Raw genomic sequence first — 19,968 nt, forward strand, 5'->3', positions numbered from 1 at the left:
AAATCCTTTCAAAATTTCTCAAAGAATCATGTCAGACGATTCGCAAACCTCGAGGCAAAAACCGCCATTTCAACCTATCAGATCCACTCGACACTTCTATAAATAGTGGAAGAATTCCCATTTATCTCTCTTTACATCTAAAATCCTTGGCATTCAAATCTCTCTCTCTAGATTCCCAAATCCTTTTAAAATTTCTCAAAGAATTATGTCAGACGATTCGCAAAATCTCTCCAGTGCTGGTTACGACGACAACCGCTCTGATGAAAATCCATCATCGCATACTGAGCAATAGCTTGAGGAGACTTCAACTGAGTCTCAAGGAGATGGTCAGCATGACAAATCCAAGGTTGTTACGCCAAGAAAGAAACCCCACGATGACCAAGCAACACCATCCAAGAAACAGAAGAAAAAGGAGAAGAAGCCCATAGAAAGAACATACTCTCATGTTTTCAGCAGTGTTAGGGGCTGGAAGATCGACCATTCCCGCTGGTTCTCTAAGGGATTTGTTGAAGCCGAACAACCCTTCTATGAATGGATCTCCAAGAATGGCTAGACCGGGCTATTCTCCCTTCGCGAAGCCACCTATCCAAAACTAGTAAGGGAATTCTACTCCAATCTCCAAGCCGCTGATGACGACTCTGACTATATGGTAACAAAGGTCAAGGGAAAAGAAATCTTCGTCAATCCTCCCTACCTTGCCACCCTACTCAAACTGAAAAATGAAGGAGCTGAACTCAGAACCACAAATGATCACTCCAAAATCAAGTACACCGTTGAGTTTTGTAAACCCTCCACACACAAGGGAGAAATCGCTAGCACTTCCATGGGTCAGAATCAAAAGATGGCTCATTACATTCTGACAAACTTCCTATTTCCCAAGGTCAACGCCACCTCCTCATCGTCAAATTTTGAGCAGTGCTTCATCTGGCACATGCTGACCTACCAGCCAATCAATATGCTTGTTTTCCTAATCGGTGGCTTCCAACGAAGTACAAGCACACTTAGGTTAGGTTCCCTAATCACCAAGATACTCAAAGACTACAGGGTGAACTTAGTTGAAAAAATAAATGTTTAGGGTATAGAAATCACTGCGGCCATTTTGTTCGGCCTGGCCTATGACCAACCCATTAAACCCAAGAAAGGAAAGGGGACTGTTGATGAAGAAGGGGATAATATGGTTGAGGAAGCACAGTGCATGCTGACCAGAAAGGGAAAGAAAGTAAAACAAGCTCGCGCTGACCACGCTAAGCAAGAAAAGAAGAGGAAAGCCATTCAAACATCTTCCACAGATGTTCATACTGCCCCAAAGAAGATTCGGATTGTGTCAAGTGCAAAGAAAGCTGCCACTGTACAAACTGAACAAGAATCTAAGTCAGCTGGTAAATGAAAAAGGCAAGATGGGCCTGAGGATGAAAGTGAGGAAACTCCTGAGCAACCCTTTAAAAATAAGAAGGCTTCTGGGTTAAAGGCACTTGATGCCCCTCCTCTTGACTTCGTAGTCTCTGAAGACTCACACTATGTGAGAAGTCAAGAAATTGATCTTGAGAAAACTCCTACTGACCAGAAAGAAGAACTGGGTAATATTCGAGGTCAGTATGAAACTGACAAGACTGGTCCTGCTGAGCCAAGTAAGAAAGTTGCTGCTGATCAAATAGTTGATGCTGAGCAAACTAAGAAGGACAAAGTTGAGGAAGGACTAGTTATCGACCTTGGACTTGATTCCTCATCAGAGTCCCTGGAAAATATTCGTGCTGACCCCTCTCCTCCATCCGAAACTCCATCGGTCAGCACAAGCAAACGTCTCAAATGTAAGGCTCAGAAATCAAAATTCTCTGATCTTTTGGATGAATCTTTGCTATGGGATCCAATCTCCTCCCTAACAAATCTCTAGTTCCAATTTTTCAACACAACTGTGGAACCTACTCTGGACCAAGTCAAGGAAAAACAAGCCTCTGTTTCTCACACTAAGGAACAAGCCGCTCCCAAAGCTCCTCAAGGTCAAGTCTCTACCGAGAAAATGCTCGATGTTCCTGCTACTCAAGAAAAAGGTTTAGCAAAGGAAACTCCTGCTCAGGTCAGCACTGAAATACCTCAATCTTTAACTCAACTTCATACTAACTCTGAGCAAGTCAATATCTCTGTCGATCCACCTCTTCCTACTCTTTTGTCGCAGAATGAAAACCAGTCAGTTCCTGCTGGTAATGTGCATAAAAGTCCAGCTGCTGACCATGCTGGCACATCTACTTCAGGACAACACAAAACACCTCCTCCATCTGGTGCTATTCCAATTCCGGCCGCTGAGCATCATCCTGATGGGACTTATGCTTACTTGCATACAACTGAGTCTGGGCGAAGAATCATTGACTCAGCTCAATCACTACTTCAGGACATTAACCAATCTCATGCCGATGCTGCTGGGTCTGTACATGTTGAGCCTCAACACATATCTTCTGTCACTCAGCTTCTATCTGAAATCAAGGGTCTCAAAGACTTACTGAGCGTCATGACCACCTTTCAATCTCAACAACCCAAGCAAGACTCAATAATAAAGCTGGCTGAACTCTAGCTGACAATGGTAAATCATATGAACTCCCTCCAGGGCCAACTCAACACTTTGTCAGCTGCGAACTCACTTTATGCAACCTCTGCTGAGGTTCATCAACTCTTTACCCAGCTAAATTCTGAGCTGACCGGGGCTCGTGAATTAATTTCCTCCTCCTCCCAGTGTTCCATTAAGCAAATTAGCGAAGCTGTTCGGCTACTCAACTTGAGTAAGGAATAAATGGACACTGACCTGGTGAAGACTAATGAAATTCTGCAATACTCCCAAGCCACCTTGAAACATGTCCGCTATACAAATGCCAAACGTCAGTTCTATGATTCGGCTCTGCTTAAGATGTATCATCAAGCTTATGCTAAGATGACTGACTCTATCACATGGATCGGGAAATCTCAAGAGTATCTTCTAAGTATGCTCAGTTCTTCCATTCGAATCCCCGCTTCCACTTTGGACGACGGCATGGCAGTATCTGACGGTCTTCAGCTGAGTACGAGTCAACTTCAAGCATACTCTGAGAAACTAACTCGTGCTTATCTTAACGACACCTTCTCTCCTCCTCAACCCGATGCTGGAAAAATGGGGGAGAAAGAACAAGCTGATGGAACTCAGCAAATGGGGGAAGCATCCGGTAGTCAGCAACAAAGAACCGCCAAAGGGAAAGGCAAAGTTAATCCTGCTCATCAAGCTCAAGTCAACAGGAAGAAATAGAATGACTAGTCTTAGTACTTGACTTGTGTTTTATTTGGCGTGTTCTATCATATTTTGTATGCTGACAATTTATCTATTATAAGCATCTTCTACTCAAATTGACTTATCTATATGCGATGCTTACTTGTTGTACTATATGCTGATCTGTCTTAGTTGAACAAACAAACAAAATTAAAATGGAACATACTCAGTACACATTAGCTCTGATACATCCCTCAAATTTCTCTAATACCTAAAACTATCCATATATCAAACTGAGTAAACATATGTTTCAAGCATTAAACTCTTCTGAAAGCTGACCTAGGCTCATCTGAATTAGATCTTGGAAGGTCTAGAATTGAACTAAGTCAGTATAGGCATGTCTTAATTTTTTCTCGATTAAGTCTTAGAAGGTTTAGAGTTAAGTTAAGTCAATAGATGCAACCCTTACGGGGGAGTAACTTCAGAAGAATAAAAGATAATTCAATCATGGGGAACTTCAAAACTGAGTTCCATAATTAAATATTTTGCCAACATCAAAATGGGGGAGTTTGTTGAAACACCTTTCCACGAGATTTTGATGTGACAAAATAATTTAAGTTTATCCATGATTAAGAGGCAATTAAATTTAAGTGCTTTGATTTAATTGTACTAATATGTTTGTTCAATGTTGAGTATAAGTATATATGAAAAACAGAAATAAAAAGTAAGACAGGACAAAGTCAGCATGAGAATATAGCACAAGCTGAGTGAAGTGCAACTCAGCATAACAGAAGAAAAGCCATCTTCAGAACAAATATTTGAAGATGAAGCTGACCAAGGAAACTGAGTGAAATGCAACTCAGTATCAAAAGAAGAGAAGTCTTTCTCTAAACTAAAGCTTGCAGACGAAGCTGACCACGGAAGCTGAGTAAGAGTGACTCAGGAACAAAGAACAAAAACAACGTCAATAAAGTCAAGCTGAGTGTTCGTCAGGATAGCATGAACGATCCGTTTGCTAGAAGACAAGATCCGACAACTGTCTGCACCAATAATAGAAACCTTGGAATTATGCACAAAGACAATTTCGAGATGCATGGGTCAACTGTCCGTTAGCTAAAGGACGAACTGGCACTAGAAGATGAACCTACAGGAAGAAGACAAGCCTGACGCCTGCCGAATTCAGACGATAGGATTGGCCTGCAAATCTGAAGCTGACCAGAACAATGTCGCTGAAAAGAGCCGTTTGGATTCAACGGATAGATCCAGAATTCAAATGATTATGTCTTCAGATTTCAACTATAAAAGGACAAGTTCATTCTTGGACCTATTGCCGATTGCCGATTGACAAGAGAAAAATATATACATACAAAGCACATTCAAACAGGAAAAAGAATCTTACACCAAATTTCCATCTCTGTGTAAAAGCTAGATTGATTTTGTAATCATCTAAAGTGTTCTTCGTCTGAAAAGAACAAGTGTGTATCAATTGTAATAGATTGAGAGTGTTGCGCTGAGTACTCGGTTTTAAGTACTCAGTGGTAGAGAAATCTAGGTGTTCGGTTATAGCACTTAGTAGGAGTTGAGTAGACGAATAGAGGAAGGTACTCTTGCATATTCAACTGCCTTGTAAACGGTTTGTGCTCTACCTTTAAAGAGCTCGGTATTGGATTGGAAAAGCCCGGAGGGACTCTGGGGACTGGACGTAGGCGGAGAGGCCGAACCAGGATAAGTCGTACTGAGTAATTTCTAACTCTCTCTCAATATATCTATATATGTGTTGTCTGATTAAACTGCTCAGGATATAAATTGTAAAAGCTGACACTGAGCAATCTTGGTGCTGAGTTGGAAGCTGACCTCACGTGTTAATTCCCAACTCACAAGTAAAACAGTTCTAGTCAGCTTCTGACTAAAGCTGTCTTACGTTTCTCGGCCGTGCTGACCTAAACTAAGTTAAGAAAACTTACAGAATTAATTAAGTCAGCATTACTTTCAACGAAAAAGTTACATTAGTTCTTAACCCCCCCCCCCCCTTAGAACTAATCACACGGGACCAACAAGATTTGCCAAACCTCCAAGGGACATGCTACCAATACCGGATTACTTATCCACTTACCAGTTCCGGAAACCATTTGGGAGGATCTCTCAATGGATTTTGTGTTGGGGTTACCGAGGACTCAGAGCGGAATGGATTCTATCTTCGTGGTAGTGGACAGATTCTCGAAAATGGCCCACTTCATCCCGTGTCGGAAGACTAATGACGCCACTGCCATTGCTAAGCTGTTCTTCCGTGAGGTGTTAAGGTTACATGGGGTTCCCAAGAGCATAGTGTCAGATAGAGACACGGAGTTCGTTAGTCATTTCTGGTGGAATTTGTGGGCTATTCTTGGAACCGCCTTGAAGTTTAGTACCACGGCTCACCCACAAACGGACGTGCAAACTGAATCGGTAAACCGGACTTTGGGAAACCTATTGAGGAGCAAGTGTCGGGACAAACCCAAGATGTGGGATTATGTGCTTGCCCAAGCCGAGTTTGCCTACAACTCCGCCGTGAGTTCGACCACCGGGAAATCACCTTTCGAGGTTGTGTACACCAAGGCACCGAAGGGGGAGAAGAAGAGTGTGGTGGCACACAATTTGGCAAATGACTACTGTCAAATGCACCAAGAAGTTCGGCATAGCATCGAAGAGAAGAATAGTAAGGTCAAGGCCATGGTTGATGAACACCGAAGGGATGTGCAAGTTGAGGTCGGGGATGAGGTGATGGTGTATTTAGGCAAAGAGAGGCTCATGCATACCACTAGTAGCAAATTGAGACCGAGGAAGTATGGCCCGTACCAAGTTGCCAAGAAGATTAGTGCCAATGCCTACCAACTAACCCTTCCTAATTGGCTTGGGAAGATGTCTTCTTCTTTTAATGTGCATGACCTTAGCTTGTGGAAACCGGAGGGAACATTGCCAACCAAGGCATCAGAGGCAGAGTCTGGCTCTTTCAAAGAAGGGGAGAATGATGAGGGTATCCCTTCCCTAAGTCCGAGCCCGGACCCACGAGACGAGAACAGCGAAATCCGGGGTGACAAGCCAAGAACGCGGGGCGTGCTCACTAAGACGCGAGGCGTGGTGAGTCCCATTTCCGAAGAATTGTCCAGGAGCTCAGGAACGTGGGGCGTCCCTCTATGCGCGCGGGGCGTGGATTCGGCATCCGAGAAGAAACTTGTCCAGGAGGTCAAGTACGCGGAGCGTACGTCTAGGGACGCCACATGTGGATTCCAACCAACAGAGCCACCAAGTCCAGAAGCTCAACTACGCGGGGCGTGATAAGGGCCACGCGGGGCGTGTTCCGCCAGGAGGATACTTCTCCTCCAAGTTCTTGTGGATGGGGACCATTTCTGCTCCATCTCTATTTACTGTTTTGCTACCCCCAACTAATTGTTGAACTTCCATTGGCTTTTCCTTCCCTAACTTACCCCTACTTAGTGTGTTGTGTTAGAAACCCTACTTGAGGGCCTTTGGGTATTTCCCTCATCTTTTGGAAGGAGTATATAAGCTCATTAGTTTGTAATGTTGAGAAACTTTTGATGAATTAAACAATATAGACTCCTGTTAGACAAGGTGCCGAACGGCCTCGCCCGGGCGGACCGGGGGGTGGACACCTCATGGCGACCAATCGTTGAATCAAGCTGCTTGGCAGGACCGGAGCTCGGAGATATGGAAGAGTCGCCACCCACGAATGGGAAAATGAACACCGATCCCTTACGGGATACCGGTGTGGGTTCAAGAAACTTAGGTACGAGCCGAGAAGGCTAGCTCCTTTCCAGAGAAAGGCTACTAGGCACCCCGACATCGCCCGGTTATGAACCACCGGCCTCCTACTCAGCGTGTTAGGCGATAACGGACTAATCGCATATTTCTTTAAGTTTGAAATTCATTTGAAACCTTTTCTTTCTCATTTTGAAAACCGTTTTGAGCATATATTATTGAAAGCCATTTTAGTAAAGAATCACTCATTTACATAAATTCAAAATACATAGGGGAGAGAGGGGGAGAAGGAAGAATTGATTTATTCACAGTGTGATTTATGCTTTATATTATACACTAACTCTAAGCTAATCTCATTCCCCAAAACGAGTTCATTTACATGGTTCGTACCTTAATCGCCGTTGGAACGATTTAGGTACGTTTTAAAACCCCGTTAATTTACATGACATCGACTCGAATCGCTGTTGGAACGACTCGAGTGTTTGAAAACGTTGAGCAAACAGTTTTAACCAAAAACGTGATTAAGCATACAAGTTCATTTATTTTTGTATAAATCCATTTGAGTAAGAAAACGATTCAAAACTCTATTATTTACAACAACACGATTTTAATTACAAGGTTCGCTTAATCCGTCGTTGGAACGAATTAAGGTTTCAACACGTGATATTTTGGAAATGGTTTAAAAATGATAAGAAAACGTTATTTACACTTTAGGAATATCTAGAAAAGCTTTAATTTAAACAAACAAATTAAACTCTCTTTTGTGGTTTGTCTTCCCCTTTTTCACTCAATTGAACCTTACTTGAACATAATTACAACAATTAACAAATCAAGGTCCAATTTTACCCAATCAAACATACTTGAAATATAAACATATATATACAAAAATAAGATAGGAATATATATATACATAGTTTTATCTAAAAATAAGGACGTATTTATAGATGAAAATGAATAAGAAACACTATATGATATAATAAAGAAAATGAGAAAAAGAGTACTAAACAAAATACATTTTTATACTAATTATAACTATGTAAAAATAACTAAAACTATACAAGTTTAAAAGAAAAGGAAAGTAATTTGGATCCCAAAATAGTTTATGAATATATAGAAAACATCCCATCCTCAATAATGGCTAAATCCATTTAAATAAACCAAAAACTATATATACATATACAAATAATTCCATAAAACCAAAACAATGAAAATTATAATTGAATATACAAAGTAAGTAGGTATATAGATAATTATTGGGTGAATGCCTCAAAAATAATTTTAACTAACATATTACATAATTATACATATATATATAAGAGATTAGATATCAAAAAAGTTGAAGAAATGGGTTTAAAAGAGTATTTTCGGATTCCAGCAGATTACCGACGGAAAATCCGTCGCTAATCTGCTGTTAGTGACAAAAAAGGCAGAATTATAGATTTAGTCCAACAGTTTCCAGATTTGTTCAAACACTTTAAATTAGATCTATTCTATCGTTTTGGATCTCCGAACTACCCAAATAGGATCATAGTCTATAACGGAGAATCCTAAAACGATGTTTTATTTTAAAAAGTTATTTCGAAATATTTTCAAAACTTATAATTACAACGTTTTTTAATCCCGAACTACCTTTGAATCGGATCACGGTTCGTGTTGGGATATTGAAACGAGGTTTTTTATTTCAAAACAAAAAACGAATGTTTATTTAATACGAGACAAAAATAAATAAATACGGGAAATTAAATAAGACGTGATAAATAAATGACTAAATAAATAAAAACTATATTCTAAAAAATAAAATAAGAAAATAAATTAAACGAATAAATAAATAAATAAAACGAGTCTAGTCCTCGGATAATACCTCAAGATCGGTATCTGACAGTCGAAGTCGTTTGATTCCACGAGTTATGATTTTCCGACGTTTTTTTGTGTTTTCGATAAAATATTCAACTTCGGAAAATTTGGATTTTTTTGGGAAAGAAAATATTTTCTCCAAAAAATTAACTTTCTCTCTCTAAAAATGTCTAGAGTGAGAAAGCTCCAAAAATTCCCTCTCCCTTAAATGCATGGGGATCCGTGCCTTTTATAGGCACGGATCCCGGAATCTTTGGGCGACGCCCGGCTAAAGTTGGGCGTCACCCAAAGTAGGTTGGGCGAACGCCCAACCTAGTTAGGCGAACGCCCCACTTATGTTGGGCGAACGCCCAACTTGAGTTGGGCGGGCGCCCAACTTATGTTGGGCGACGCCCAACTACGTTGGGCGTCCGCCCAACAAAAGTTGGGCGTTCGCCCAACCACGTTGGGCGTCCGCCCAACAAAAGTTGGGCGTTCGCCCAACCACGTTGGGCGTCCGCCCAACGAAGGTTGGGCGTTCGCCCAACGCCCGTTGGGCGTTCGCCCAACGTCGTTGGGCGCTCGCCCAGAGGCTGCCGGGCGTGCGCGCCCAGCGGCCGTCGGGCGTGCGCCCCGCGCTGTCGGGCGTGCGCGCCCAGCGGACTTCAAGCGTGCGCCCCGCGCTGCCGGGCGCGCGTCCAACTGTCGTCGGACACGCATCGGCTGCCGCTAGGCGTTGGCACCACGTCGCTGAGCACTCGCGAGCCGTCCACTTGACGACCGCGACTCCCATTAACTTCTTCCCTTTTTATTATATATTTTTATTTTAAAACTTCTGGAACCAACCGCTTCGACCGTCTTGTTACAAGTTTTCGTCACAGGTCCTCCGACTCGGTGTCTACAGTTGCCCCTACTTTCCTATTTTGACAGTGATGTGTGTGTTTTGAAAACGTTTTTTGCTAACGCAACACATGCAATGTAAATATATTAAAGTAAAAGACACTTATAGAGTAGGAGGAAGAATACATGATCTCCACGCCGCATGCCCCGGCCTTGTCTTCGATCTTCGCCTTGGTTGTCCCGTCCTTGCCTCTGAATCGACTGCAGACGAACGCTCCTTCCGGCGACCCTAGTCTCTAAACCGACCGTAGGTATATAGCTCTATCTAAATCGACCGCAGGTAAAGTTGCTCTTTCTAGCTACCCTAGTTTCCAAATCAACCGCAGGTATAGCGACCCTAGTCTAAATCGACCGCATGTAACATTGCTCTCTCTAGCGACCCTAGTCTAAATCGACCGCAGGTAAAGTTGCTCTTTCTAGCTACCCTGGTCTCCAAATCAACCGCAGGTAAAATTGCTCTTTCCAGCTACCCTAGTTTCTAAATCAACCGCAGGTAAAATTGCTCTTTCCAGCTACCCTAGTCTCTAAATCAACCGCAGGTAAAATTGCTCTTTCCAGCGACCCTAGTCTAAATTGACCGCATGTAAAGTTGCTCTTTCTAGCTACCCTAGTTTCCAAATCAACCGCAGGTAAAATTGCTCTTTCCTGCTACCCTAGTCTCTAAATCAACCGCAGGTAAAATTGCTCTTTCCAGCTACCCTAGTCTCTGAATCAACCGCAGGTAAAGTTGCTCTTTCTAGCTACCCTAGTCTCCAAATCAACCGCAGGTAAGATTGCTCTTTCCAGCTACCCTAGTTTCTAAATCAACCGCAGGTAAAATTCTTTCGTTCGCATATCTCGAAATCAATCGTTCGACCTTAATCTCTATATCGACCGCAGGCGTTTTCTTGTATTGTAGATCTCCAAATCGAACATTCGACCCTAATCTATACATTGATCGCAGGCGTCCTTTCGTTTGTATATCTCCAAATCAACTGTTCGACCCTAATCTATACATCGATTACGGGCGTCCTCTCGTGTTGTAGATCTCCAAATCGAACATTCGACCCTAATCTATACATCGATCGCAGGAGTCCTTTCGTTTGCACATCTCCAAATCAACCGTTCGACCCTAATCTCTACATCGATTGCAGGCGTCCTTTGTTGATGATAGCTGGCTTTATCACTCGTCCGAGAGTTTTTGACCGCAGTCGCTTTGATATTTGGGCTTTATCACTCGTCCGAGATTTTTTGACCGCAGTCGCTTTGATATTTGGGCTTTATCACTCGTCTAAAAGTTTGTGACCGCAGTCGCTTCTTTTTACCAGGATCGTCTGCGTTTGACCGGAGTCGATGATTTCGTAGACCAGAGTCCGTAGTAGGGCCTGTGCCTATCGATGATGCCGTAGACCGCAGTTCGTAGTGGGGCCTGTGCCCGTTGGTGATGCCGTAGACCGCAGTCCGTAGCGGGGCCTGTGCCCATTGATAATGTCGTAGACCGCAGTCTGTAGCGGGGCCTGTGCCCATTGATGATGCCGTAGACCGCAGTCCGTAGTGGGGCCTGTGCCCATTGATGATGTCGTAGACCGCAGTCCGTAGCGGGGCCTGTGCCAATTGATGATGCCGTAGACCGCAGTCCGTAGCGGGGCCTGTGCCCATTGATAATGCCGTAGACCACAGTCCATAGCGGGGCCTGTGCCCATTGATCGAATTTTAATTTACCTACCGGAGCCTGCCTAAACTCGCACGGATTTCTTGGAGCTATCCGAGTATTTCTGCATGCGGCTTGACTTGAGTCACGCCCATCACCTGGTGAATATTTTTATGGTATGACCTAGTGTACTGATATGTATGCACATGATTATGAATGAATATTTTTCTCTCTTTTCCTCTTTTTTTTTTTTTTTTACATTGCTTCCCTCCTATTTTCTTTACAGGGAGACCTCCATTCTATTGACCGAAGATTACAGGAGAACGTGGCGGTTGGGCAAGGGGAGTGGCTACTGGATGCTGACGCTCAGATCGGACGTCGTTGTCGGGATAGGGAGGATGAGCGCTCCAACTGGGAGGAGCGAGGCCAAGCAGCCGAGGAGAGGAGCCGTGTGGATACAGAAGCCCGACGAGCTGCTAAGGGGAGTTTGCGGATTGCGGTGGAGAGCCACCGAGTTGCCGAGGAGAGGGAACCTTACTTCGGAGGCTTTGATTCGTTTGAGGGCTTTTGGGACTTTGGGATTCCTTCTCATTGATAGTCCCGTCATTATTTCGGTTTACAACTTTATTAGTACTACCGTGATGTATGGCGGGTATATGTGAAAAAGATATTTGGGTAGGCTTTTTATTTGGTGGTGGGGAAAAGAAATGTATAACTCATGACTTACAATACCATGCATTCAGTCGATCATAATAATTCCAATCATTCTCTTCAAATATATTCATGCCTTTATTTATTTACAAACAACAGAGATACTTAGCCGCTTATACATTATTCTCATAATTGCTCAAAATATAACTACTGTTACCAGGATCCGCCTTTTTCGGTTTTCAGATCCCAGCGATTTTTCATCTCTCCTTTTACTATCCTGGAATTTTCAAATGAGTGCCCTTTCGGGTTTTCACCCATTGGGATGTCCCTTATTGTTGCATAGGTCGCCCTTTGCGGGTTTTCAACCTATCGGGAATTTTCATTTTTTTTTTCATTTTTTTTTACGAAAAGTATTTCTTAAGCCTATCCAGATTGGTAGGTTCGGAGAACTCCATGCCGTCCATAGTAGTAAGCTTAACCGCCCCTTTGCTTAGGATTTTCTTCACGAGGAATGGCCCTTCCTAGTTTGGCCTGAACTTGTCCCTAGGGTCGGTGTGCGTCACTCGGATCTGTTTCAACACCAGGTCCCCTTCTTTGATAGGGCTGGCCTTGACCTTTTTGTTGAAGGCTCGGGCCATCCTTCTCTGATATAACTGCACATGGTAAAGGGCCTCCATTCTTTTCTCGTCCACCAATGCCAACTGCTCACACCGCTTCTTCACCCATTCCATCTCAGGAATTTCTGCTTCTACTGCGATTCTCAACGATCGCTTTTCAATCTCAATTGGGAGAACGACTTCCGCACCATATACTAAGGAGAACGGCGTTGCCCCGGTAGATGTTCTAATGGTGGTGCGATAGGCCCACAAAGCAAGTGGAAGCTGCTCGTGCCAATTCCGATGCGACTCCACTGTCTTTACAACGATCCTCTTAAGGTTCTTATTTGCCGCTTCTACTGCCCCGTTAGCTTGCGGGCGATATGGAGAAGACCTATGATGCTCAATACCGTATTCTTGGAATAGACTTTTCACTTCTCCTTGAAACTGGACCCCATTATCCGTGATCATGTGATGAGGCACTCCGAACCTGGTGATCAAGTGCTTTTCAATGAACTTCCTCATCTGTTTAGACCCCAACTTGCTAAATGATTCTGCCTCTACCCACTTGGTGAAGTAATCAATAGCGACTGCAATGAATTTGTGCCCGTTCGAAGATTTAGGCCTCACCTCTCCGATGATATCAATGCCCCAAGCCGCAAACGGCCAAATGGGTGCTAACACGTGCAGTTCCATAGCTGGTAAATGATTGTAATCTCCATGGATTTGACAATCATGGCATTTCTTCGCATATTCGTTACAATCTCTTTCCATGGTGAGCCAATAGAAGCCTTGCCTTATGATTTTCTTTGCCAATACCGCTCCTCCCATATGGGCCCCACAAATTCCCGAGTGTACTGACTCCATTGCCTCACGGGCTTCTCCCGCATCCAAGCACCTTAGTTGTAAACCATCGGTGTGCCTTTTGTAAAGCAAGTCGTTGTGGATGACGAACTCCTGAGCTAACCTTCTAATCACAGCCTGATCCCTAAGTTCTGATTCTGTCGGGTATGCCCCACTCTTCATGAAGTTTACGATATCGAAATACCAAGGCTTTTCATCTGCTCCCAATAGCATTACATCTTCATAGCACGGTTTGTGGGACCTCCTCAGCACCAAAGGCTTCGAGGCAAGGTTCCGAGGGTTATCCCATACTGACACCAAAGTGGCCAAAGCATCCGCTGCCTGGTTCTGTGCTCGAGGAATGTGATAAAAACGACATTCGCTGAATTTCTGCGCCAATCCCTCCAACTGGTCTAGGTATGGACGTAACCTTTCTTCCCTCACTTCCCAGTTTCCCTGCGCTTGTTCGATAATCAGTTTTGAATCGCCCCAAATTTCAACATATGATGCTCCCAGTGCTGCTAATGATTCCAACCCATAGATGCACGCTTCATATTCGACCATATTATTGGTGAGAGGGAAGGATAGCTTCTTTGCCATTGGGATCCTTTCTCCTTCTGGTGAGATAAGTAGAACTCCTACTCCGGCTCCATTTGAGTTAACTGCTCCATCGAAGAACATTTTCCACGGTATCACTTCGATCGCGTTCAAGTGCTCATCGGGGAAATCATAGTTTATCTCTTCCTCTTCCGCATTTAGAGGCTGATTGGCCAGAAATTCCGCTACGGCTCTCCCTTTAATAACTTTCTTTGTTACATATTCGATATCAAATTCGGACAAGAGCAACAACCATCGGGCTAGCTTCCCTGTTAGAGACAGAGTTCGGTACAGATACTTCACGGGATCCATCCGAGAAATAATGATCACTTTGTAAGATTGAAAATAGTGCCGTAGTTTCTTTGTTAGCCATACTACTGCCACACACGTCTTTTCGATCATGTTATACTTAAGCTCGTATTCCAGGAACTTCTTACTTAGATAATACACCGCGTGCTCCACACCGGTGTCCCCTTCTTGGGCCAGCATTGCCCCAATAGATCGCTCTTCGATTGCTACATAGAGGAGAAGCGGTTTTCCAAGTTTAGGCGGTCTCAGAACCGGCGGATTAGATAAGTAGTTCCGGACATTCTCTAAGGCTTGCTGACACTTATCATTCCAAATCATGGGTTGATCTTTCCGTAGCAGCTTAAAGATCGGCTCACAGATTGCAGTGAGTCTTGCTATGAACCGACTGATATACTGAACCTGTCCCAGAAACCCTCTCGCCTCTTTCTCATTCTTTGGTGCCGGCATTTCCCGTATGGCCTTTACTTTGTCGGGATCTACTTCAATTCCCTTATTTCCGATTACGTAGCCTAAGATTTTCCCCGATGAAACGCCGAAGAAGCACTTCTTCGGGTTCAACCTTAGTTTGAATTCTGCAATTCGGGCCAAAAACTTCTCGAGTGCAGTGAAATGCCCCTCTCTCATCTCCGATTTGACCATCATGTCATCCACATAAACCTCTACCTCTTTGTGTATCATATCATGGAACAGTGCCGTAGCCATTCGCTGGTAAGTTGCCCCGGCATTTTTCAAACCAAACGGCATCACCCTATAGCAGTATGTTCCCCACTCAGTTGTGAACGAGGTTTTTGCTTTGTGTTTCTCGGCCATCTGAACTTGCATGTAGCCCATGAAACCGTCCACATTCGTGTGTAAGACGCTTGATGCTGCACTGTCGATTAACACGTCGATATGAGGCAACGCGAATTCATCTTTAGGGCACGCCTTGTTAAGATCTCTATAATCGACGCACATTCTTACTTTGCCGTCCTTCTTCGCGATGGGCACTACATTTGCGACCCAAGGGGGATAGTCGATTACTTCGATGAACCCTGCTTCTAACTGTTTCTTCACTTCCTCTCTGATCTTATCCGCCCATTCCGGCCTCATGCGTCGAAGTTTCTATTTTACGGGCTTAGCATCGGGGTATGTTGGAATATGGTGAGTTACGATTGATTGATCGATTCCTGGCATGTCTTCGTACGTCCAAGCAAACACTGTTTCGTATTTTTTTTTATTATTCTCTCAAATTCTTCTCTCTCTTCAATAGTTAATTCTTGAGCAATTTGTATAAGTTTAGGATTTTCATCCTTGCCAAGATTTAAAGTTGACATTTCTATTGCATTGATTTCAAATGTAGGCATATTATATGAATGAGAATGCATGGAATGATCAGAATCAACATTAAGCAAGTAAGCAAAATCAGAATTCATTTCATTGATAGTATTGGTGAGTACATCATCAGATTCAAACAAAGCGATAATCTAGTTGTCATCAACAGGGTTCTCAAGTTTCTCATAAGTCTTGGAGGTACTGGGCTCATCCACCGCTCCCACAGTGGCCTCAATAGTGATCACCTGCTCCTCGGCATTAAGATCTAACATCATGATCTCCTCGATGAAACAACTTGCTTCTCCTTTGCCCCAGTCGGTAACATCATTGAAGATCTCAAAACCTGGCAGAATCTTTCCTTCGGTGCTAGCAGCCATTTCCAGCTCATCATCAGACTCATCCCAGATGTTGATCGGAACTCTCAGATTGATACCCTCCTCGTCGGAGGAACTTCCCCAAATATCCACGACCATCAGATCCATTACGTGAGGGACGTTCGGATTTACGTAGGAAGGGTCCGACGATCCATACCGAGCCCAGCCTATCAGTTCTTCATAGTCCTTGAGGAACACTCCATCCATTCTTCTAGCGATGAGTGGAATAGCACCCCTTCGGATACACATGAGTTGCTCCTGATCGCTCAAGGTGACCCGACATGAGGCATACTTGAACCTCCATCTCCTAGCATAATCCACGAATGCTTCCTCGGGAAATTGCTTGATCCTTTCTAAATCTTCCAACGACCCAGTCCACGGGATGTACATCTCATATCTCTGCACGAAAGCCTCCATGAGGGACCCCCAGTCCCCTTTTGCCTTTGCCGAGAGCATTCGGTGCCACATCAAAGCTTCTCCTATGAGTGTCTTTGGAAAATGCTGAACCAACTCACTTCGATAGAGTCCTGCGTCAAACATGTAGGCACAGAAACAGTTTATGTGGTCGATGGGGTTCTCACCTCCTTTGTACTTAGCCATGGTTAACACCGCCTCAGGTGTCTCCTCATCGGGTAACATCGGCACTTCCTCTGGGTATCCCCCTGCGGTGTACTTCTTGATGAATCTCTTAGTCATTTCAGCCCAATTCACTTTAACGTTCATAGGAAGAGACATATGCCACACTAGTGACTCTCCCGCCAACGAGTTGCAAAACAAACTCGTGATTTTGTCCTCTTTGAAGCCCAAAGGACCCATAGCGGATAGGTAAAAATGCAAGTGCTCCATGGGGTCCTTGCCTTCATTATACTTGCTGACAGTCGGAAACGGACGTTTGATAGGCCCAATTTGCATCGCGCTATGTTCCCCTGCCTGTGTTTTATCTCTTCGGTACTTCATCAAAAACAAGCTTGACATCAGTGACCAATCATGCTTAGTCGAGTCAGGTAGCGATTGAAACCACTTCAAAGGTTCGCCCACCAGCGAAAGATAGAACCATGGAGCGACCTTTTCCACTTTGTATGACTCCCTAAACATAGCACATACGTATCCATACAAATGAGCTTCGGGGTCTTCTACCCTACTAAACGATTTCAACACAGGCATGATCCTCCGAGATGATACTTCCTCGGTTTCCTCAGTTTTAGTTCTATCGTCCATCACTTCTTCCGTTGGCTCTTCCTCCAAAACAGACACGTATAAACCATTTCCCACATTTCTTTCCTCATTGGAGTCCAACAGCTCCTCCTTAAACTCGCAGAATGACTCCACCACAAAGCTCTCTTCCAACCCAGATCCAATTGCGCTCACCCTAAGGGAAGGGTTTGCTGACGATGGGTCGACTATTTTCTTTTTATCAATCAGATCCTGGATCTCATGCTTTAGCCTCTCACAATTTTCAATGGTGTGCCCGTAGTTACTATGGAACTCGCAATACCCCCCGGTTATCATCCGTCGTGTGGGTCCTGTCTTGTTCTTGGGAGTAAGGGCTTTCAGCAACTTCTTTTTCTGCAATCGTTCAAAAACTTTTGCATAGGTCAGATCAAATTGAGCGAACTGCCTTTTCCCGATAGCGTTAAGTTCAAGCACTTTCACTGCGGTAGGTTCTATATTAGTACTTGGCCCTCCGGCACTATACCCCGACTTCGTCCAGTTAGTACAAGCTCTTTTCGGCTCTCTATCCCCCTCAACTGTCAAAGCGTAGCCATATATCTGATTAAAATTGGTGAAAGGCATACACCACAACTCATTCTTAACATACGGCAAAGTGTTGCTGATTACCACCCGGATCTGATCCTGCTCCGACGGCTTTTGTTTCATAATTGCTGCCTTAGCTCTCCACCTACTCACAAAGTCGGACAAAGACTCCCCAGCCTGCTTCTTGGTGCTCTCTAGCTCCCTCAAAGTAACCTCCAACGTAGTGTTGAAGCTATATTGGGTGATGAATACCTTCGCTAGTTCTTTCCAATCTCTCTTCGTTCCTAGTGGCAATGCATGAAACCACATGAGGGCAACTCCTTCCAGATAGGTGCTGAACAACCCTAGGATTTGTTCCTCCGTCAGAATTATGTGTTTCATTGCTGCCACATATTGGTTCACATGGGCGGTAGGATCCCCAGTTCCATCGAACTTCTTCATGTTCGGGAGCTGGAATTTCAAAGGCAAAGCAGTCGCCGATAAGCAGTTCTTCAAGTTATAAAAATCCTGACTCCCAGAGCCTACCCCGCATAGATCATGCACTTCTTGAGTGATGTGCTGCTTCCATTCCTCTTCCCTTTGTTTTCTCTTTCCCAAACTGCTTGTTACGCAATCCTGATAGTTATTTCCAAAACGGGGACCCGTGCTCACAATGCTCTTAGCTGGTTTACTGCCACTCTTGTTACTCTTAATTGCAAGCTCGTCCAGCTGGACTAAAATTGCGGTTAACTGATCGTTGAGGTTGTTTACCACTCTTTCTAACCCTGATATTCTCTCATCTGGCGTAGACATACTGACCGAAGACTGAGCTGATTCGGACGTTACAACTGCTGATTCGGAACTGACGATCCGTAACTGATCAAACTGCCTGACTAGCCGATTACTCTCGCGGAACCACAATCGCTTAATGATGAAGTCTGCGTGAACGGCATCCATTAGTATGTATGCATGATTTTATATGCATGATTCGTGGTGTGTGCATTTATTTATTTACGGATATATAAGATAAGAAGAACAAACGTCAGTCTAATTACACGTATCACAACATCTCTCTTCCCCCCTTATTCCTCCACACACTCGATGGTCCAAGTCTCTTTCTTAGGATTTTGGTTTGGGGCTCACATTGCGGTCCAGGGGACGCGTGATGCCGTCGATTATTGCGGAAAAGTAAATTATCCATCAGACAATACAGTTCGTTTTTGACGTATCATCGTTCAGTGACTAAGATATCGACCAAATGGATTGTTCTTTCGAATAACTCGTCCCTCGTTATTTTGCGAGATGCATCAGTTCCGATTTTGACACCCTTTGAACGCATCTCAGTTTTTAGACGTGGTACAAGTTATTCTTCTAGTTCAATCGTTCGTTATTGACAATGACTCGTTCCCTTTTATTCACGTGGGTTCGTGTCTTGATTTTTGGATTACAACGGGATCTTTTTGGATCTATCGAGAGACGTAACCACGTGTTCATTTAGTGATGAAAGCACTTTTTATTTTAAGGAACGGACTCATCGCGTAACGTGTTTGTTTTTAGCGTTAAGAATCCGTTTGCTCGTTTTGGCTACGTAAAAAGACGGCGAGTCTTATTTGAGCGCACGGTAATCCTTCGGCTATTAACAAGTTTTTATTCCTTCCAATCTACGGGATATACCATCCTAGCGTGGTTATAGAAAATCAACGTTTCGTTGAATCGCATGCTTATTCGAAGCAGGGATATTACCGTTCTTTTTCATTTAGGCACGAGTTAAGCAAACACGCAGATCGGGCCATACTTCTTGTAGTTTCGGTAATGGTCGAAATGATCGAGCCATTAGTCAAACCCACAGTCTCGTCCATATGGTGCAATCATGCGGTTTAGCTTAATTCGACTTTATGATTTTAAACGGCGTACATACCGGCTCGAGGCACGTATTTAACGACATTGGTTTATTTTCTTTAACTACCCTCGGGATGGATATATATCGTAGATATAGAATGATTTTGGTCATTTTTATCTTTGCTTTTCTTTTATTTTCTTAGTCACTTTCGCGGACACGTCCATTTCTCTTAAGAACAACACAAGGCATAACGTAAGAGCTCGTCTTTTATTCGGAAGGGACGGGCCACATTTGCGAAACTCTTTACGTTACAACGGGGTCATTCGAAACAGAAATGTTCTTTGTTTTCGTTTTTTCATAATCTC

The sequence above is a fragment of the Euphorbia lathyris genome, chromosome 6, assembly GCF_963576675.1.
Source record: "Euphorbia lathyris chromosome 6, ddEupLath1.1, whole genome shotgun sequence".
In the NCBI taxonomy this organism is placed as follows: domain Eukaryota; kingdom Viridiplantae; phylum Streptophyta; class Magnoliopsida; order Malpighiales; family Euphorbiaceae; genus Euphorbia; species Euphorbia lathyris.